Raw genomic sequence first — 23197 nt, 5'->3', positions numbered from 1 at the left:
TGCCTGTGTTAGCTCCTGAATCAGATCCGGGCATTGTTCACAAGGGTGTTCCTTGGCCTGGGCCAGCAATTCAGTTGCTCCTGCCAGGGATTCGGCTGTGTGAGTTATTATATGACAGTTCATGGGCACATGACTTGGCTTTGTCATATTCACCAGTGTAGATTGAAGCTGTAAGGTACCTTAATCATCTCAAAATAAAGGAGGCATAAACACCTTGCTCCTCTCAAACAATTTCACTAATTGCTCTGCTACTTTTTAAGGGGAAGGAGACCTCAGTTTGTTTCATATCCTCTTGTTTGGAACTCCAGGCCTCTGAAGTGTGATTATTAAATTTTTGCTGTCTTGTTCCTATGTTGCACATACATGATAAACCACGTCAGCTCGTTTTCTCCACTTTTCTGTAATGAGACCTTTGAAAATACCAGTTTACATCAGCTTGATTTTTCACAGGCTGAACTGCAGCATTCTCACCTTTGAAGTCTGAAGTAATCTATATCTCTCTTCTACCTGAACTTTGCCTGGGACAGGTCCAAATACGTATATTATATCTTTAACTCTTTGGTTGTTTTAGGAATTTGCTATGGCAGAGTTATTTGCTCCCTGTTGTCCTTCCGACTGTACAATTGCTTTGACATTGAAGTCCAAAGAGGGAGATTAAACAAACCTTAATTACTGTTATTGTTATCATCCCCACGGTAGCAATATGGAATATTTAGCATTTATGTGTAACATTTGACTTAAGCAGGGAAAAAGATAAGCAATTGCTATGAGCAGAGTAATCCCACATGAGGTTGGAAAAGGCCACAGCTCACCTTCACTTGCTGTTTTCTTCTCTGTAGATAATCCTAAACTCAGAGATTGGGATGTTTTCTTACAAGCGTGCAAATTAAAGTTAAGACGTTCTTTTACAACTTGAATTGAAACCTTGAGGATGTACAAACATCTCATTCCACATAACTTGCAGAAACATGATCATCAAGGAGATCACTTGAGCAGACATTCATAACAGCAATTAAGCAGCAATGCAGCACTCTTAGCAAACCGGTTCTCCTATCAGCATCCACAATTGTGACAATTCAGGCTCTCATGGAGAAAATTTCACCAGTGACTGCCTAACATCAAATATCCAAGCAGGGAGATAAAATAACCAAAGTTATATAAAATAATAAGTAGTATGGAGAGGCAATAGTTACTCGCTGTTTTCCAGCATAAAAATGAGAGTCTATCAAATGGAGCTAGAGATTTAATAGAAACAAAAGGAGATGGTTCTCTGACAGTGGGTAGCAGTTCTGTGAAATTCCTTGCCAAAGGACATTATGGACACAAGAAGCCTATGTGGATTCAATAAAAAATCAGTCATATATTTATAAGAGACATCTGTTGGGGGTTACCAAACAGAAAAACCACACCAGGCTTAGGAAATTCCTTATACTGAAAAGAGCAGGAAAACTTAAAAATATGATGAGGGAAGGATCTTTTATTTTTGGCTGCCTGCTTCCTCTTCCTTGGCATCTGCTTACAAACACTGGTCCTTGGGTTTGGCTGTTGGAAGTGCACCAGCCCACTGGTGATGAATCTTGAGACACCTTCTCAAATGTTCTTCTTTCAAAGGGCTTCAGAGAAATTCAGGGGAGGGAGGAGCCCTCTCTGTGGGTGCTGGGAATGCCGCACTGCAGCTGGGAGGCCTTCGGTGTATCCAGAGCCCTTGATCCCTGCTGCACATGATTGCACAGAAGGTTAGTCTGGGAACTGGTGGCCAAGGAGATGGCGCAGGGACTGGTGGGGTTTTGAGCAATTTGAGGACTGCTGCTGTTGTGAGAGATCATATCTTACTCTCTGTAAGTGTAAGGGCTCCCAGAGTCACTCTGGTCACAGCATAGGAGTGTTTTTCCTCTTATGAGGCAGGGTACAGGGAAATTTGTGCAGGGTGAGATCTAGAGAAAATGATCTGCCATTAGCATATCCCATCCACTGAGTACCATGCTCCTCACTGAACACTCATTCTCCTATTCAATTTAATTCATTTGTATGACAGTTTTACAAATTATTCCCATTATTATGAGTGAAAACTATCCAGAATGATAATCAGCAGGCAAATAAAGTATGCCCCAATTGTGTACACAGTTCACTGGTGTTTAGAGTAGTGAAGGTGATGTTATAGCCTCCAGCACAGTCTGTACTGAGCAGTTCAAGAACACATCAGAGGAGGGATGGCTCCTGCACACTCAAGCCAGCCAATAATTGTCTACATTAAGAGAAGAACAATAGCTTAGTCATCCCTTTTAAACCTTTTGCTGATGTAGGAAATATAGACAAGGATCAGCTTCCAATATATGGCCTGTGCCAACACTGAATCAGCAGGGAGAGGATGCAATTCTGTAAGAGCTGGACATGAGCTCTTAAACCATTGCTTCGCATCCTGCTCCTGGCCCCTTAAGCTCCTGGGAAAAGGGGAGATGGACCTCCCATTTAAACTAGTGCAGCTGTACATATGCTTTTGATAGAACTTACCATAGATACAGAAATTCAGGCTCCCTATTCCCAGCCCTTTCTCCAAGGCTAGAAACATGTTTGCATTTTCCCTCCTTCTCTCTGATTCTAGACTGAATGGCTCAGATGAGGTAGACAAAACAATGCCTGCTTAGTGCATCCAGAGTAGTATTCATATGCAAGGATCAAGTTGCTCGGTCATGTCAGGGATAAAGCACTTTCAGGTAGAAGTTTCAGTGCCTGGAAATTAATCCATTAAATTTAGCTGCTGAAGGTCTTCTGGCATCTTCAAAAGGAGGTGGTAACCGCACAGGAGTTTTAAGAAAATGCTGATTTTAGCCCAGTGGTTTCCATTGCAGCAGATGAGAGTGTTCAGGGCTGTGCTTGACCTTCAGAATGAGCTATTCCTCTGTACCACAGGAAATCCCTTGACAAGCTGTTCCAGCAAGGGGCTGGGAATGACAACAGCAGCCAAAAGGGAGGAGAGCTATAGAAAGGTGAGGCAGGGAGCACACTGCAACAGCCCTGAAGGGTCACAGAACGTGAAGTGTGCTTTATGTCACTGTGTCAAAATTATCTCCCCGTGGGATGGCTGTCTCCTGGTGTACAGATATTATTGCTATGGAGGGGACAGCCTACTCTAAATCCTCAAGTGGAGGAGGTTAAAATAGAATAGATCATATTGTAAGACTTCCTGTCCCAAGGGCAGCTTAGCATGTCTGGAAAACAAAAACTTTTAAAATAATTTATTTTCAAAGGTTTGTCCTCATCTGTCCAGCAGATTGTAGATATATATTTGCCCTGAGCAACAGTTTCCTTGATTTTCCAGTGAATTGCATCTATACGTACTTTTAACATGGCCATTTTCACAAGGGTGAAGGCCCACCCTCATCAGATCATCACTCTGGTAGGATAGAAACATTTCAATTAATTTCCAGACTTTTGAGTTGACTCAAGAAAGAATAAGTATGCAAAAAAAAAGTAGCTTCAATCACTGATATCATAGCAGCTCTGAAATGTATATACTACTCCCCCTAACTTGGAAATCCATGAGAATTTTCTAGTCTTTTATAAGAGCAGCATAATTCAGAAAACAATATATCTATCTCAGTGTAGATATTTAGACTTTTGGATTCATGTCTTCCTGTATTTTGTAGTTCAGCTATGTATCCTGTTCAGCTATCCTGAAACATAATGCAATGAATCTTTATTGTTTATGCTAATATTGTTATCTAGAACACAATGAAACTGTAATTGCATTCATTGGGATGAGTAGGGTTAATTTATATAATTAAAAATCTAGCATAGTCTGCAAGTAATTGTGTTATACACATGGAGATTTTGTTTTTATTTTTGTCAACCTTTCTTCTTACATTATATATATGCAGTTGTTTGATTAAGTCAAAAGCATAGATAGTGGATGATAATTTAAGAATACTTTCCTGATAAGTAGTTTGAACAAAAATTTCTACAAAATCTGCTAGTATTATAACATTTAAATGGCTTAGAGTTCAACTGGAGTAAAACTCATAAGATAGATCACAACTGAAATAATTCTTACTGATGAACAAAGTTTTGAAGCCAACACTTATACTTGATTAACTACAGAAATTTCGAGGTCATTATTTACTTTATAGTATTGTGTGTCATATATACAACAGGTGAGTTATTGCTTGTATCTGTTTAAAAGTTATGAGAACATTTATAGTGCTGAAAAAGGCTGTTACGTTTTGTAAGTTACAAAACACAACCAAATGGAAGCAAAATAATTGCAGACTATGGCAAAAAAAATCTAAAGGAATAAGTACTGATTAAACAGTACTGATTAAAATAGAGATTTATTATGCCCTGGCCAAACAGGGAGAGGAAAAGTACCTCTAGAGGTCATATAAGTTCAAGTTCTCCACTGGTAGCAAAAAGTACCTGACATATGGAAAGGTCTGTGGAGCTCTAGAGGTTACTCCAGCAAATAGTTTTCATTTTTGCATCTGCAAAGGCCATCAGCTGCAGAACAACATCAGGCAGCCTGGAGCAGATTTACTGTCCCAGCTACTCTTGGTAAGGAGCAGAATTACTGGTGTATCAGAGTACATGGTTGCACAGAGGCACAGCCTTCTGCTGCCAGCAGCCCCCCAGTCACAGCAGGTTTTGTGTATATGCAGGGAGTGTGCAAATGGAGGGAAAAGACATTCCCTGATTCCCTCAGGCTCATCGTCAGGATGGACTTGTTATGGCAGTTCCATGTGGCTAAGAGTTTAGGTTTATCCAACCAGTCTGTGAATTTTGTAACAGTATGGACTGTGGTTTACTATCACAGCTAATTTTTGGCTGGTTTAGGTTCTTAATATTATTAAGCAGAAAGTCTTGTTGTGCCCCTGTTTTTCACGTATATCAGAATATCAGTGTATATCAGAATATCAATCTACCAGGAGGCAGTATCCTTGGTAATGTCAAGTGGTTTGTCCCAGTTAATTTTCTCTAAGCTAACTTCACACCAGTTGAGAAGTTTGTCCACTGATTTTGCTTGAGAAAGACACAAAACAGACATGAACTAACAGAGTTCAAGGGAGCCCTTTAGATTGACATTTAAATAATATGTTATCAGAAAAAGAAAAAACTTGTTCTAATTATTGCCTTCTTTCTGCTTCATACTTATGAGTCTCCCTCTGATGTTTAAATATACATTGATTTATTAATTTGTAAGTAAAGACAGTCTCTTTCCAAAGTTTTCATTAATGTTGATCTTTACAGTGTTCCCACATCAACAGCTCCTTATCAGAGTTTTATAGTATCCATGCCCCACTTTCTGTTCAGTAATCCCATTTATTCTTTGAGATTATCTTTTTGCTCAGAGTGACTTTGTGTCTGGTTTATGACTTGTTTACAAGGATCTCCTTAGTTACACATATGTTGATATAAGCTTTTGGATGAACTTTTCAGGCAATCCTCTTGGGGCTAGAATTCACCACACCTTTTTGCTGAGTGGTGTCCTCCTTTGCAATCGCTGCCAACTCCTCACATGTTTTAAACTTGATGTGGGTCATGTTACAGCAGCCAAGAAGTCAGTCCAAAAATGATTCCTACACCATTATTTGTGATGTAGCCTACTGCTGTTGTATAAAAATATCTTTGCTGTTGAAAGATGCAGTAAAGCTTGAACAGTAAAGCTAGAACACCAATAAATTATTAAAAGTAGATTAATAGTGACTTTAGATCAGGTAAAGACTGTGGTTGTACTGTTTTGTGATAAAATGGAAAAGGATATAAGAAATCACTTTTATAAGCTGCAGACACACAGATTTCACTGCAGATAAGGAAGGAAATTATTTTGCTTTGGCTGTGCACACTGAATAAATATTTCATTGAATCAGAAATTGTCCCTACTTTGAGCATTTTTGTTGGGACAAGGTTGAAAACAAGTTGTCGACACCTTATTGCTGAAAGACTGCAGGACTCACAGCTCTATACTGGGTTTCTGAGAACACAACAACCTGCAGAGAAACGCGCAGCTTCACCTTGAATTCAGGATTACTTTTGTTGTACACCCAAGAACCTAATGTGCAATTAGTGAAAGGCCCTGAGGTAACCTTTCTGATTTCCAGATGGCTCTCCAGAATTACAAAATCTGATATCATGTCCACTCTGTGAAGTCTCAGACTGTACAAGATGACTATGTACAAGCAACTGAACAGATCCTCTAGTCTTCACAAACAACGTGGTAAGAAACACTTTAGCATCTAAGGTAAGGAGTACATAAAACATTACACCTGGAATACTGTGAATTTAGACTCTCCTGACAGAAGAACTAGCCTGATAATATTAAGGTGACCTCTCATTGTCAACAGCTTTCCCATGCTTTCTCTTAGCTATACAGAAGTAAAGCAGAGGATACTGAAGTTGAATGCTGAAAGCTGTACTGGCAAAGCTCTCAGACTCAGAATTTGACAGATCTTTTGTTTTTAAAACCCATTTGCAAAATCCAAGGGTTTTTTAAAAGGTTTATTTTCCCCTCAAGGAGTATAAGCAACTGATGCCAACAGGCCAGCTGTCAAGTCCCAGTGTTATATATCTGTGTACAGGGAAGTCGGATTAATGGAAAAATTCATAAGAAAGCATTTCAGTGTGAGATTTCCAAGTGGTTTGTGTTAATAATAAGGGGGTGGGGAGAAATAATTTGAAATGATTGATATCTGGTTCTGGTTTCTCAAATCTGTCTTAACAGGACCCATGCTAAGACATGTCACGCAGCTATGGCTTTGTGATAAAGGAGATTTATAACTCTTATGGACTCCAGAATAGGTAATGAATTGATTGCGTGACATTATCAATCTTTAATAATAGAAAAAATAACAATAAAGCCATTTTAAAATCAAGATGAATACATAACATCCATTTATATGGATCTCATTAACCCCATATATAAAAGGAATTTTGAATGCTAATGATTCACTAGAGAATAGGAAATTTAAATGAGATGGATTAAAAGGACTAACTATCTAGAACATCTGTTAATTTACCAGTCTTAAAATAAACTTATGACAACAGCAGCATGTGCAGTCAAACCTGCCAAGTATCAGTTATTTATTAAGTGTAGTTGAAGATTTTGGATAATTGCTTTACAAGAAATAGTTATTTTCCAAAAAGATATTTTATTGAAGGATCAGACAATTTCCCCTATTAGTGTAATATTAAAGTCCTTCACTTACTGGGATCTTAAACTTAGGGTGTCAGTAATTGGATGATTAATTGTATAGTTACAATCATTTGTTCATTTTTCTAAAGTAAAACTATTTTTTCAGCCAGTCTACTATATAACCTCCTCCTCTGTAAGAACATTAAGACTTTCCTCAGTGCGTTGTCTTCAGCCTTTGTTCGACCAGCAACTTCCAAAGGACCAGCTCTCACCTGCCCCTGGGCAGGAATAACATCAGGCATCAGCATAAGGGGACCAACAAGCTGCACAGGAGCTTTGCCAAGAAGGACCTGAGAGTCCCACTGGACACCAAGTTAACCGTGCACCAGCACTGTGCCCCTGTGGAAAAGGCTGGTGGTATCCTAGGCTGCATTGGGCAAAGTATTGCCAGAAGACCAAGGGAGTTGGTTCTTCAACTGTGCTCACCTTTGACAAGACATGTCTAGGGTGTTGGATTCCACTCTGTGCTCCCTGGTACAAGACAGACATGTGTCTGGAGCCAGCAAAGGGCCATGAAGAGGATTAAGGTACTGGACACTGAGAGAGCTGGGAATGTTTAGCCTGGAGAAGAAAGGGCTCAAGGGAATCTTATCAGTGTGTGTAAATATATGATGGGGGGAAAAGACTTGGAAAAAAGAGGGAACCAAACTCTTCCCAATGGTGTCCAGTGACAAAAGGCCACGGTCGTAAAGTGAAATACAGAAAATTTCATCTAATCATTAAAAAAAAACCCCTCGCTAACATTTTTCTTTGAGAGTGGTTGAACACTGGAACAAAATGTTCAGAGAAACTGTGGAGTCTCTATCCCTGGAAATATTCAAACCCATACTAGACACAAGCCTAAGCAACCTTTTCAGAGCAGGCTGTTGGACACGATGGTCTCCAGAATTTGCTTCCAATCTCAACCAGTTCTGTGATTCTTTTGCTTTCACTAACAACAGATACATGTTATTCTTTAAATACTGTAAGGGAAAAACATTTCTCTTTTTGCTTCCAGTATGACAGCAAAATGTTTTTCCAGTGATAAGTGAGATGCACCAGTTTACATGGGAATGCCAGATTATAAAAAAATGGGGCCTGCAGACACTTAGGCAGCTAAGTAGCCAATTACATTTTAAAAACTGTTGAGCTTATCTTCCCAAAATGCTATGAAAATCATGCCAGTATTGGTTTTGTATCTAGGAATCCCTAGTGCACCAGGTTGTTCCTTCACTGTTGAATTCTTGTGCATTTTTACATAAACTACTTTTCTGGTCCTGTTTCCAGAGACTCAGGCAATCATCTGTATCACTGGAGTGAAACACTTTTTTTCGTGTTTCTTCAGGAAAAAAGTAAATGAGTAAAAATCAATCAGACTTAGAAGAAAAAAGGGGTCTGGAGAAAGAATAAACACTCCGAAATGTAATTTGGACTCTGAAAAACTTGTTTGTTAACTAGGACCAGGTGACAAAATCCTTACTGTCTCTTCCCTCCAAGGTGTCTTTCTTATGTTGCTATAAGTTTAAAATGTGTTCTCCTATTTGTTTGTTTTGGCAAGACTGAGCAGAGTTGTTCATTAATCGTGATCCAGAAAAATGGAAGTTCCTACGAACATGTTTTCTGAGATGAGCCACTGCTGTTGGGATCCTGGTCAAATTTGCTTCTTGCTGCCACTTTCTTTATAAAGAAAATGTGTCTACCAGAAAGATATCGATCAGAATTTATGCCATACCTTAATGGTGAGACCACCGTCTGTAGAATATGCAGAGCTGGGTTTCATTTCCTGTTCAGTCTGAAAGGGTCCAAATTCAGAAATTCTCCATCCTAGAAAAGCTCCTTAACTGTGGCTGAGCTGGGAACAGTCAGATACTTGCATCCCTCCTTTTAGTATTATGCTATTAAGGAAAGGAATGAAAGATTTATGAGCTCAGCAAGCAAAACACTAAAAGAAGTTTAGTCTTTCAGCTGAAAATGAAGAATTTTATTTTGTTTCCTGCCTTGGTCCCTGTTTAAACATTTTACATTAAGCAGTTGTTAAATGGAATACAGAAATGGGAGCCCAAAACATCTTCTGTTCAACAGGGACGGATCCTTCTTTTAAAGCACTGAGGAGGAGAAGGCCATGGTGCCAAGGGTTAATTTGCTTCCTAGCACGTACGAAATCTGGGTTCCAGGTCTATTTTGGCATTAGGGATTCAAAACTCTTTTCCAGAAGGCTGCCTTACCCACAAAGGCAGATTAGCTATTTTGGAAGGGGATAACCATTGTTTTCCAGTTGGCCTAGTGTGCAATTCACAGGCCAAAAATAAGCAAAAGCAAAAAGGAAGTTACTTTGTATCGCAAATTTGGGGCACAGAGAAGACCTAGTTTCTAAACTCTTCTTTCTTATTTTTTTTTTCCTATTCCAATGACTGTTTAATGTAAACTGCATAAACAGCTAACAGAGCAGGAAATTGAACTCAGACGTAAGTTGAAATCATCCAAGGTGAAAGAAACTGTGAAACCATAAGGTCCTCCCTTTTGTTGGAGAGTTGCATGAACACTCATCTGTTACGAAAATGCTGGCATAAAGATGGCATGGTACAATTTAAAAGAGGTGGGCCTGATTTTTTATTTCCCCCCAAAATTTTCATGGAGCTGAGATTTCGATGACTAAAGTAACTCCATCCTAGCTTTGCACACCACAGATTGGGTGGTGGCAGAGCACTCAGGTCCAAGCTTGCAGTTGTTGTTTTTGACAGACTACTCCTGAGTGTCTTTCCTTTTGTTGTGTAGGTACAGAATTGCTCTAATGAGACACCATGTTTTGAAACTTGATACCCAATTGAAGGCACTGTGGTCGAACTCCTTGAGGCAGACAGCTCCCAGTGAGGCAGCATGGTGCCCAACTTAGAGGTGTCTCCTCCCTTCACCAGCCCAGGCTCCAAACTCCACATCTGTTTTCTTGCCTAGAGGATGACTCTAATCAGACTTATTTGTGTATTTTTAATACATGTGCACAATCCTTTGAAGATTTCTAAATGTTGACTTAGAGCAAACCCATTTTTTAATTCCACAGTAAATCTCCTGGCCCTCATTAAAATGAATAACATACATTTATATGGGTATAATTCATTTTGTATTAAATACAGCTACAGCAAGAGATACAGCTGTAATACATCTTACAAGGTAAAGATCAACAAAAATGAATCTTATGTGCTGTACCATTAGCAAATCACTGATTCTTTCTCCAGGTTGAGGGAGGCATCTCGAGAGGGGAAAAATATTTCTAGAATGACAGCAAATTAGTTCAACAGTAAACATGCAGTAATGAATTCCTGGATTAGAAGAACATGCTCTTCTGTTGTAGAAATTGGCCAAGGTATTTGGGAAAACTATTGAATGCAGTCAGAAAATATCCCAAATGGCACTGAAATCTAATAAATGCAGAGACAGTTTTCAATCCTTTCTTCATTGCTCTATGTAAAATAGAAAAGGATTTGAAAGGAAATTGATGTGCAACGAAAGTGAAGGTGCCTTGAAAGTACAGCTCCTCATGAACCTGACTGCATTCTCATGGTTACCAGATGGTTATCTCCTCGTCTAGCTAAAACCAGTCCATCTAAGGCATATCGATGTATCACACATAGTAATTAAAACAAGCACAACTTAAGGGAGATAAACTGAAAACCCTGACAGCTCCTCAGCTGGTTTAAATCAGTATAAATCCACTGATGTCAATGGGCTTTTGCCAACTTACACAAGCTGAGAATCATGTCCTGTGTGTCAGTGTTTGATCCGAGCCCAGCTGGGACTCATTGCAGCTAAGGTGTGAGGTGAAGATGATGTTTCTAAAAAGCAACTCTATTCCCTTTATCCTAGACTATCTTGGTGTTAAAGTGTCTCACCTAGTTTAGGGAGTAGTTCTGGCTCCTCTGGCTGTTGCAGTGAGGCAGCTTTCAGGTCAGTAGCACAGAGAGAGTCTCACAGGAAAGAGCCAGAGTGAGTGAGGCGATGAAGGAAAGAACCATCAGGCAGTTAGAGAAGGAAAGCTGAATGCTGCTGCAAGCTTTGCCACTAAGCTTCCTGTAAATAATGGGCAAATCTAGTTGGCTTCATACTATTACCCCATATTTTTCCAAGTCATTGACTAACTTCTGAGTCTTGGTGTTTGACATTCCATTTGAGTCACTACAGAATTTTATACCCATCCGTTTATCCATTCATTCTCCTGGTCTATTGCCTCTGTAACAGTACCAGAACAGCTCTACAATTTATTGCAGTGCTTTTTTGGATCTCCATTCTCCATCAAAATTTTTTTCATTCTTGAGGAAAAAAAAAAACGAGTCCAACCCCAAATTTCTTAGCTCTTCCTTCCTCAAAGGTGTTTGATGTCTCGATTCACAGAATGTTTTTAATTAGTGATCACCATCTCCTGATGCCAGAACAAACTATCTGATTGTTATTAATTTTTTTCCACATTTACAAGGAGCTTTTGTGGTCACAGAACAGATCTATTTAATTCATAACCTTTTCCTTCAAAACAATTCTCTTTTTCTACAGATCTTTCTCCATCTTTCTTTTCTATTCATTTTATTTTTTTCTTTCTGTTGCCGGTATTAGTGTAATTTGTTTGGGTCACTGTTCTGTGCCACCTTCATTTTTGTTTTCCATGGCAAACGAAGTAAAACAAACTAGTGTGGAAAATGAAAATTTACTTCTTCTTTTTAAATCATGCATATTTTTTCTGAGATTCATGACAACAAACAAGGGACATCATCCTTGGTCCATTTAAATTTGTTGCATCTTTCCAGTGAGAAACTTTTAAAGGAAAAAAAATTAATCAACTGTCTGCTTTCCTCAGAAGAACTCTAAAAGCAAATAAGTAAGTATTTTTAATTTCTACTTTATCAGAAACCAATCTAGTTAGGCTATTTTTTCTTGAATTTCTTTTCCAAAAGTTGAATGAAATTCTACATGTGTGGAGGACTGTACAATTCATCCCACATGTAAAAATTCAGGATGATTTTTCATATTCTTCTGGTAGTTGTCTGTATTCTGTGAAAATTTATATTAACTTCCTATTCTTATCTTAAATTCTGTTATTTTATTACCAGAAACATTTATCTGTGTGACTGTTTTGAGGGACCAAAAACTGTCTATTTTTTATTACCCAGAAATATTGGAGATTAGTAACTCTGTTTTCAACAGATAGATGGAAACAATGCTGAGAGATAGAAAATGATGTAAGGATTTACATCAAGCAGCACTGCAGTCTGACTCTCTTCTGTTGCCAGCAGTGCAATATCCAGATCTCACACACACAGAGTGCATTAAAGTTGGTGGGAGATATTTCAGTGGAGACAACCATGAGGGCACGTATGAGCCCAATGTGTTTGACACATGCACAGCTTTGCACCAGCCGTGGCAGAACACTCTCACACGATATCTCACTGGGTTGTCTCTCAGTACTCAGAGAAGGGCCAGCTATTCAGTCCATGCAAATGAATACATCTCTATTGACAGAGAATTTGCATGATTTTGTGTTGGCTGGACACCTGGTCCTCAGGCTGCTACAAGGGACACACTTTTCTTCAAAGCAGCTCCTTTTTTTTCCAGTGGTTATGATACTCCTGGGAAAAAGAATCAGAGACGAAAGGTGAAAATTAAACCAAACATCTTTAGACTTAAAAGTTAAATTTGCATTTTGACCCTGTCAACATGACTTGAGGTTATTGAAAATTCCAAGACAATTCAGGCTTCTACAGGGGAAGGTTTGTCTTGTGTAAAACTCTTGACACTGTTTTCTGTAGACTCATACTTTTATATCCTACAGACCACACCCCTTTTTGCAAAAGAGATTTCAGCAGAGGAAAAATGTTTTCTACATATACCTGCTACTTTGCTTATAGTATTCTGACATTGCATACAGTAAATCTTGCTTGCTGTTGAGTGTGCCCCCTTGAAGTCAATGGTGTTTGCACTGGATAATTATTAGCAGAATATGACCATGAATTTACACCTGTATTTATTTCATGAAAACATATAATTAGAGAAGAAAGAGACACCAAAGATGCAGTAAACAAAAATACTTGCATATTACTTTTTTTCCCAATAGCTATATATTACATATTGAGATGTGCCTGAACTGTTTTACTGTTTTGCTCGGAGAAGATATGCAGTGATAGTTTGCAAGGGGAGACAAGGTAAAAGGAAAGACATGCCAAGGGTATGCAGAAACAAAAGCATTTCCAGACTGGAGTTTCCTTATTTTTTTAGCATCAGTCCTAGAAAAATATGTATTTTGGCTGGCAGGTTTTGCTTCAACCTACTTCAAGGGCAACCTTTAATATGATCATAAGCAGTCAAATACAAGCTATTATAATGCTACTGATGACACTGATTTACATCTCTGTTGAATCTGACCCCTGATAACTAAATCACTGTGCAATTAATGAAAGAATAAATTAAGGAATAAAGTCACTAAACTAAATATCATGCTAAGCCTAAAGAAGAAACATAAAAAATCCAGCACTGAGTTGAAAGACTTAAATTAGTGACAGTTTTCCATTTTTAATTACTGGACAGAAGATGTATTTCTCACTTCTTTGAAACATAGAGGGTTTTTTCACTTCATCTCGTATACTGCTAACATATATAAGCCATGCTAAGTAGTTAGTTCTGTAATGTAGATAACAGCATGAGTGTGATGTTCTTGCGAATCACTAGTGTTAAAAAGGTTATTTTTTTAGTTGATTTAATTTATATATTTATACATGTTTTTATATGAGACAAGTATCAAGCACATATTAGTGTGAAAATCCTGCATTGTGTCTTTTGTTCCTCAATAAGTCTTTGCAAATAATCTCTCTTGTACATTATGCGTGTCAGCTTCTACTTTCAGGTATGTGCGCTCACTGGAGGGGAAAACAGCTTTCTGTGAAAGTGTCTTTATACTTGCCTGAGTACTTTTCTGAAAAATACACAGGGAGAAATGCAAACGTGGGGAAATGCATGTCTTATTTTGCATGCTGGGGACATATCCTACTGTCAGGTGTGTTGTACTGTGTGGTGCTGAACAAGAGCTACTGTGCAGGTCCATAAACGTGACAAATCGTATCCAAGATCAAACCTGGTCCATAAATGTTAAGCTGTGTTTTCACTAACACCCCATAGTCCATTCTTTCTATCTGGCTATTTAGAGTTTCAGTGTTGATGTATTTTTCCAAAAGCCAGATGGAATTTATTATGATTTGAACTATTATAGCATTACAAAAATATGACCTTTTTTAAGATTATGTTACTTTCTTAACTCTTTGCACAATGAATTCTGTATTTCTTATGACTGTACAGTTAAAACTAAATGTTTCAGTCTCAAAGAAAAAGAAAAAAAAACTTTAAGGATACATTGGTGTGCCTGAGGTTTGCAGAAGCTGAAGACCTAATTTTGGCTCAGTGCAGCGCCTCTGTATCTTTCATAAAGCTGTTTGGTCACTTGATATTTAGGTTGCTACAGTTAAAAAATTACCATCTGACACTGAAGTGATATGTTTGTTGATTTGATAGCATAAAAATAGGATCATAAGCTTTCTTGACATGGAAACAGTTGGAGGCACAGAATCATAGAATCATTAAGACTGGAAAACACCTCTAAGATCATAGAATCCAACCATTAACCCAGCACTGCCAAGTCCACCCCTTAAACACGTCTCCAAGTGCCACATCTACACATTTTTTGAACACTACCAGGGAGAGTGACTCCCCTGGACAGCAACTTCCCTGGACAGCCTCTTCCACCCTTTCAGTGAAGGAATTTTTCCTAGTGTTCAATTTAAACATTTCCTGGCACAACTTGAGACCATTTTGTCTTATCTCTTGTTACCTGGGAGAGGAGACCAATCCCCACCTGGTTACAATCTCCTTTCAAGTAGTTGTAGAGATCAATAAAATCTACCCTGAGCCTCTTTTTTTCCAGGCTAAACAACTCCACTGCCCTAAACTGCTCCACATAAGACTAAATAAAAACTAAATGATTTAGAAAGTTGGCCCAGCTCTAGATACTTATTTTTCACTCATTTAGGAATTTCCTGCCAAGGGTTAACTAAAGAGTTTATGACATCCAAATGCAAATTCAGTGAGTTAGCACTGGAACTATCAGCTTTCACTGGGCAAGAACTGGGATGAATTATTGAAGTGATAAATGATCCCTCTGTGTTGTCCATAATCCCAAACCTAACAGCAAAGTATCCAAAGGGTTAGCATTCCAAGCAGAGAAGAATCTTCAGCTGTTCCAGAGAAACAAAATGATGTCATCCTTGCAGTTGTTCAGAAGACATGGGACAGGGAGGTATTTAAGTGAAGGAGAATGAATCAGATCCTCAGCTACTGTGAATCAGTGCTGTTGCATAGAGCTGATTAGATTAGCCAATTAACAGCACTTGGTGTTATACTCAAGAGACTGATAGTCAGAAATGATTAAGGAACAGGGGGCTTTACACTTAAAACCGGTTTTCATCTCATGTAAGTTTGATATACAGGTCCATAGTTGAAGAAGTCAGTTTGGGAGTAGCTTTCTTAGAACAAGTAAGAGTTTGACTACACCTCTCTTCCTTTCATTTTCCAAAGTGCACTTAACTTAAATCACATTTGTCTTTTAGACCACTGCAACAAAATTAATAAGTTCAGTCCCAAAAGCTTTAAATTTGTGAGAGGCCGATGAAATAGACTGGTAGCCTAAATTCAGTGCCTATGAAAAAGTGTCAAAACTGTTAAAAAATAACCATGCAAGTCAAGAGAAGGGAGAAAAGGAAGAAAACTACTGGAAGTCTTTCCAAAACAGGCATTTTCCAAAAAGTGTTTTTGGAACAATTTGGAACAACTAAGGGCAATTTGAAATTTTAGTTCAAACTTTTTCAATTTTTGAGGTAAGAAGTATATTTTTAGGTTCATTTAAAATATTTTCCATGTTTAAGTTAATTTTAAAGGTTTTTTTCTTCAATTTTGTTCATTTCAAAACAAAATATTTTATTATTTTGGAGCAGTATGATTTCATTGAGATAACCTTGTAAAGATGTATTCTGATATTTTAAAAATTTCCCCCTGTTCGCTCCAACTTCTATTTTCACTTCAACTTTCTCAGTCCCCTATACCTTTTCCCTTTTTCTTATCGTTGTTGAGATGCAGAAAATAAAAGGTTATTTTAACAAATCTGTATATTTGATTTCAACTGAAGATCTACATTTGAGGTGATTTTAATATCTGATTTAAAAAACAAAACAAAACAAAAAAGCAGTAATAATACAGGTTAAATATAATCATGTAAAGCTCTAAGGAAAATCAGAGGAATTGTCAATACACACACACAGAGTATAGACTCAATATTGTTGTCATCACACAACTTTTTACTCTAATTTTTAGTGGGAAACGGAGAATCCATGTAAAGAAGCTCTGTTTTGCCTGAGGAGCCTGGACTGGTTAGAAGGGTCCCAGCTCAGACACCCCTGTCCCTCAGCACAGGTTAGTGGCTTCTGTCATTACCTGAGACAGATAATTCAGAGGATTTTTGGGCATCTCTGCTCTGGTCTTCATTCTCCAGGCCCGCTTTAAAATAGATTTATGCATGTGTGCATTGCAAGCTGATTTCCAAACCAGATTACATTTTTTTCTCCTCTCTAAGTTACTTGGAACAACTTGCCAGTTAAAAGAGTGTTTGTTAATTGCTTTAAAAACTGCACTTCCTATTAATACCCTGCTCCTTCTGGAAAAAATACATTTCATCTGGTTTTGTCAGTGTCATATATATTGGATCTTTTTGAAAACCTGATAACCAGATTACTTTAGAACTGGAATGTTTCCAAGACAGCCGTTTCAAGTTTCTTGGTAAATAGTCTGTACATTGTATATATTTGTGAAATGTACATTATTTACTTTATAAAGTCTTCTGATCTTCCATAAATCTCTGCTCACAAAGCAAATTTTAAGGCACTGTTTCCCACTTCTTAGGTTCTAGCCTATTCATCTCTGTAATACCACACATGTAGCCACATGGAAAAAGGTTCATGAGGGATGTCTTTGAAGTGTAGCCATCAAACATCAGATGGACCTGTTTTTCAAAGTGAGAAATACAGACTATGACTGTTTATTTTCTCCAAGAAAGAAATTCAGTGCTTTGTTTAGAGTCTATCCTGACATGAGGACATACTTGTCAGACATCGCTGAATGACACCTTGTCAGTAACATAAAAAAAGTGATGAAAATAGTGAAATCCTATTCTTGTGTATGATTTGAAGTTTGGGGGATGATTTTTTTACATATTTGGTGATGGTAGTTTTGGTTTGTTTGGCTTTATTTTGTTTGGTTTGTTTGTTTGTTTTTTTTAATTATGCTGTTTGACTGAAACACTGTAAAGAGAAATGATCTTGTACTTCTGTCACTCTTGGTGCTCACTTTCATGCATGCTGGTAGTTGCAGATAAACCAAGTCTGCTGTGCCCTCCTTAAGTCTGAGCAGAACAGGCAGATTGCATCCCAGCTTGTATCTGAAAGCTGCCAAGCTGCGTGAGAGCAATACTAGCCTGAGCTAGTAAACTCTGGACTTGAAGATTTGCCTATTAATTTTGGGTGGTTTGGCTGTATGCTCATGAAACAGTCCCATTCTATGGTACTTGTCTCTGCAGGCAAGAATCACTTTACCATCCAAATGTCTGTCTTCACCAAACTGTAGGGTTCTATAATAGAATTATTATTCTTCCATCATGAGACTAGACATCATGAGGTAGCTTAACAATCTTTGTGACAGAACCAGAAGCTGAAGCCAAATTTCCCATATAGCCCTCAACTCTTGTCACAATATGCTGTATCAAGAGAAATTTCACTAAAGTAAAATTGTTTTTCTTCTAAATATGTAGTACAGGCTGAAAAATTAGGTATGAGACCCTAAGAATTCCCACTGTTTAGAAGGTATTTGCCCACTCTGCAGTGTCATTTGGACTTAAAAATAACATCCTTTAAATAGAACCCCCTGTTCTGGAAGAACAGTATTTTAAGCTTCTGATGCAAAACACCTCAAGGTTGGCATAAATTCAAAATCACACTTAGATCCAGAGCCAAATTTTGTTCTGTTCCTCAATAAGCTAAACCAAGGACCCCTCTCCTAACATCTGTGGATATTGGGGTATTTGAAATCCAACTCCAAATTCCAACTTAAGCCATGCTCTAATGTAAACAAAGTTAATGGCTTGTCAGCATGGGGCTATAAAACAATGTGGGTACTGTCATAATATTGATGTAAGGAAACTTTAAATATATAGCCATTTTTCTGAATATAACAGTGGCTTTTGCTCTTAGGGAAAAGTCATTAAATCAGTATGTCCAGGTTATGTAGCAGTCAGAGAAAATATACAATTGTGGCAGCCAAGAAATTACATGGAAAAGAAATTGTGTCTTGACCCACTGACCGCAGTGCCAAACAGTGACTGCCATTTAGTGTTGTATCACCTGGGTTTTATACCCACGTGCTATAGCTCACAGGCAGCCGTGGTTGTATGGAAACAGGAAAAAAGCGTTTGACCTGCAGCACTCAAGGGACAACTGGAGTATGAGCCAGGCAGAGAGTTTGCTCTGTTTGAAAAAGTAGAGAAAACAAAAAGGAGATACTGTACTGGAATATATCATCTATTTTTGGTTTGTACCAATGAGTTGTTGTTGTCAGTCGTATATCATTAATTGTTGAATCAAGGTCAGTTTTAAAGTCTCAGGTGGAATTTCTCAGGTGGCATACTACAGACTCAGAGTGTGGTTATTGTTGTTCACCTGAAATCTCTGCAAACAAATACAGAAATTCATAAGGATTACCTTCTAATACAACATAAAATCATATGTTTTGAACTGGCTTAATTATTTCCAACTCTTGGAAAGTAAGCTTAATTTATTTTACAATGATCTGTACAAGCTGAGCATATCTAAGTATTACAGACCATCTCTGTAATCAATTCTTTAACTCCTGAATTTATTTATGTCATCATACTTTTATTTTCTCCAAATTTACTGTCAGTTTGTAATACTTAAGTGCCAAAAAATGTATTTTATATTTAATAACCCTCTTACATCTTTATTTGGCCTTTTCAATCTACAGGAATCACTACAACATATATTTTTAGTGTGAAATTGTAGCCAAAGAACTTTTTTCAAGCACAGCAACAACTACTCAGTGTAAAACTTGTGCTTGGACACATAATAATTTTGCTGATTTTTCGTGAAGTGTGTTCTTAGACCATGTTCCATCTGTACCACTGTTTTGATTTATACCAGTAAATAATCTCACTCTCCTTGTCTGTGTTACATTAAACTCAAAGTTGTACATTATGGGATGAGTTCAGATAAAGATTTGGACTGATTTTAGAGCTTTGGAGAGATAAAGCATTAATACTTTCCAAAACTCTAGCAATGATTTGGATTTGGGTAAGGGCCCATGTCTGATTATGTTTAAATATTTTGACATGCATGGTATTCTATTTTATAAGATAGATAGATCATAAGAACTTCATTTGTGCTGTTAGTCTACACCATGGGAACAAATGACAATTTCACCCATATTGAAGAAATTCAGGATGAATAGATCACAGAGCAAATCATGTTAATATATAACACATCCACACAAATATTGCAATTAAGAATTTACAGATGTGACTCAGGAATAGGCACTAGTTCCATGAGAGGTAAGTTTTATTAAACTCAAGATTCCAAATTAGTCACTAAGATGAGTTTTCAGCTTTCTAGGCTGGTGTGAACAAATATTGTGGCAACATATCACCATGGTAGAAAACTGTATTTTTAGTAAGGTTGAAAGGAGTGGGAGTAAAGGTAGAACAGCTTTTCTCCATCTTACAAAACCGAGACTGGACAGTCTATACTGGCCCTGTTCCTGATGAACTGGGATTCCCTGAAGCCTCTGGGCTTGTTCAGTGTCAGCTGTGTTTCCCTCTAGATGCTCACTTGGGACATCTGCCCTGATGTGCATCTTGATTTCTGTCCTGAAACTGATGCAGCAAAGTAGGTAAGCGTCAAACCTGCCCTTCAGATGCTGTCAGTGTTAAACAAAATTCACAAAACTTTAAGTCTCTTGCAAAATTGGCCCACAGTGCTCCAAACCAAGTGAGAAGAAGTTCTGCAGGGTGAGGGATAAGAAGGATTTAGCTGACCCCACTGGTTTATCAACATGCCAGTGGATACCGTGAGCAAAATCCGAGAAAATGAAAGATGACTACTTTCATCATTGCCTTCTTCAAGAACTTTGGTATATTTTTATCCTATGTATACATCGTTCATTACCAGTAGATCGAGGAGCATCTAGTCAAGAACTTACACCAGAAGTTCAGTGTGTTGTAACAAGCTGACATTTAGCTTTCTTGCCACTCACTTGAATGATGACTGAAGTGCTCAGTCTTTAAATTTTGCACTCCATCTGATTTGTTTTCCTGAAGATGACCACAGAGAAAATGCACTAAATGTGAGATGATATTAAAAGTAATAGTTCAGTTATTATGTGAACCCCAAGTTGATTATTTTTTTAAATCTGTGATTATATTATAAAAATTGCTTATTTATCCTGAGCCATATTTCATAGAATCATAGAATGGTTTGGGTTGTCAGGGACCTTAAAGATCATCCAGTTCCAACTCACTGCAGCAGGCAGGGATGCCACCCACTAGATCAGGTTTCTCAGGACCCCATCCAACCTGGCCTACAGAGTTTACTGTAAGTATAGATTATCTCTGCATCACAGTTGGTGTTATCCATCAGAAAATACAGGAAAAACCACACTAGACTAGATCCACATTCTTCAGCTCTTCATGCTGATTGTGTGCCATATTGAGATTCTTGAGAAATTGCAAGAATTTCTGGACAGGAAGAGGTGAACAAATCTACCTTTCTTCTTTCTCACCCTTTCCCTGCATTCCTACTTTCTAATACTTGGAAACTGTCTTAAATCTATATCACAAATGGACAGATGTAACAATTAGCCTTGAAAAAGACATTGCTCTCTTTGTATGTTGCAAAACCAAACATGAAACCCAGACCCACAAGGCCTAATTCTAACTCTGGCTGCTAAATTTGATTCTTCTTTTATAAATCATTACTTTGTTCAAACATTGTCAGTTGTAAGATATTCTTAAGTGTCATTAAATTGTAACACATAAAGTTAGAGCACAGGATCATGTTTTATGTACATGTCTTTAAAATTAATGAATTATGAATAAACTCCCTAATTGCACTGAAGTACAGATGGAAGGAATCTTCATGAAATTATAAATAATCACCATGCTGTTGATTGCAACAAGTGGAATTTAAGCTTGCCAAGCAGTCTTAGAAGTTTAATTAAATTAATTTGATGCTTTAAAAGCCAAATTGTTGCATGGCACTGAAGCAAATCAAAACTTCAGTTAGATTTGCAAACCAATCTTTGCTGCTGACCTCAGAAATGCCAACATTCCCTGTTTAGAAATTTTATGCTTCGCAAGTTCAGTGCCTTGAATAAATGTAGGACTTGACTTTTGGAAGTATTATTTAGGTGAAGCAATACAGATAAGCAAGAATGATTTTCAGACATTATGAATTCACATGCTTAACAAGATCAGTAATTGTATATAGTGATATGCCAGATGTCATCAGGCAAGTTTAGAGTTTATGGACTGTAGAGAAATATAAGTGAGCTTATGTTTAAGGTTGTCCCTTGACCTTTCATGACCTTTTGTGTCTGTGAATCCATGCTCAGAATAACTAGAGCAAGAAGAAAATTTTGGCAGAATCTTGGCTCCATAGCTCATAGTGAACTATCAATCCTGCACAGACTTGTGTAACCTGGTAGTTTGCTCCTGATAGACAATTTCTTCCTTAATATGTTCTTCAAGTGCTGCAGCTGAGCAATGAAAGGCAAATGTAGTGCTTGGCTTGGTAGGTAAAGTTCAGATCCCCAAAGAAATTCATATTTTATTCATTCTAAGACACTTGAGTTAGGATATAGGCGAAGCTGAAGTACAAAGGCTGAAAACTGCAATATGAATAAACTTCATGTCAATGCCTCCAAATCCCACACTTCCATGTTGAATCTCCAATTGACTTCTGGGGTCTGTTTCTACTTCATATTTAGTTAGAAACAGCCCTAACCTGAGACACTCAGAGATTATTTCAGGTTTGTTAACAGACACGCCTGGTGCCTTTGCACAAGCCTGAGTATCCTGTAGAGGTTTTTCTTCCAGTCTTGAAGGGCACAGAATTTTTTTGGTAGGTATTTCTGTATGTCCAGCAACTTTAGAATGTCTCAAATTAGGACAGCTTGAATCAAGTAGGGAAGTGAGCTGATGCCTCAGTGTTTACTTTCTATCTAAACCTAATCAATATCGAGGCAAAAAGCTACTTCCTCATCTGAGCCTTTGACTGATGTCCTATGGCCCTTTTAAAGTGCATCTAATGCATAGAAAGATGATGACTTAAAAAAATCCATCTGAGACAAGCCCTAATGTGTGGATATTGGATCAGTAAGTAATTGCAGAGGTGGCTTTTAATATAATAATGTACCATTTACACCACTCTCACAGGAAGCAAGGAAACTGATTTCCCTTCCTTCCTCAGATGGAGGGGATCAGACCCATATTTCCTCATTCCCAGGAGGGTGAATGACAACCAGAATTTATGTCAAGAGGGTTAATGGTGGAGAGCAGAGGCACCTCCTACCTCTCCAATGGGAAAATGGATACATGATTTACTGTCCTCAAGAGTGAGTTAGAAGAAAAGAAATAAGATGTAACTGTGTAATTTAATGGTTAGGGCTTCTTAAGAAAAAGGGAGTCACAGATTTTGTTTCCTCAGTTAAAGGCCTATTTTGTGTTTTCCAGTAAATAATAGTTAAAGAAAATGACACAAATTTAAAATTCCATGTTGTCAATTGAGTGTCTCTCTTCAGACTGTCAATTGACCTATTTTTACCCTTGGTTTATACTAAGCAGAAGGTGTAAAAATGTCATGTTGCTAATTCAGAAAAATAAAATATCCCAAATGA

Source organism: Pseudopipra pipra, chromosome 5, assembly GCF_036250125.1.
Source record: "Pseudopipra pipra isolate bDixPip1 chromosome 5, bDixPip1.hap1, whole genome shotgun sequence".
Classification (NCBI taxonomy): domain Eukaryota; kingdom Metazoa; phylum Chordata; class Aves; order Passeriformes; family Pipridae; genus Pseudopipra; species Pseudopipra pipra.
Note: the sequence above shows the minus strand (reverse complement) of the source record.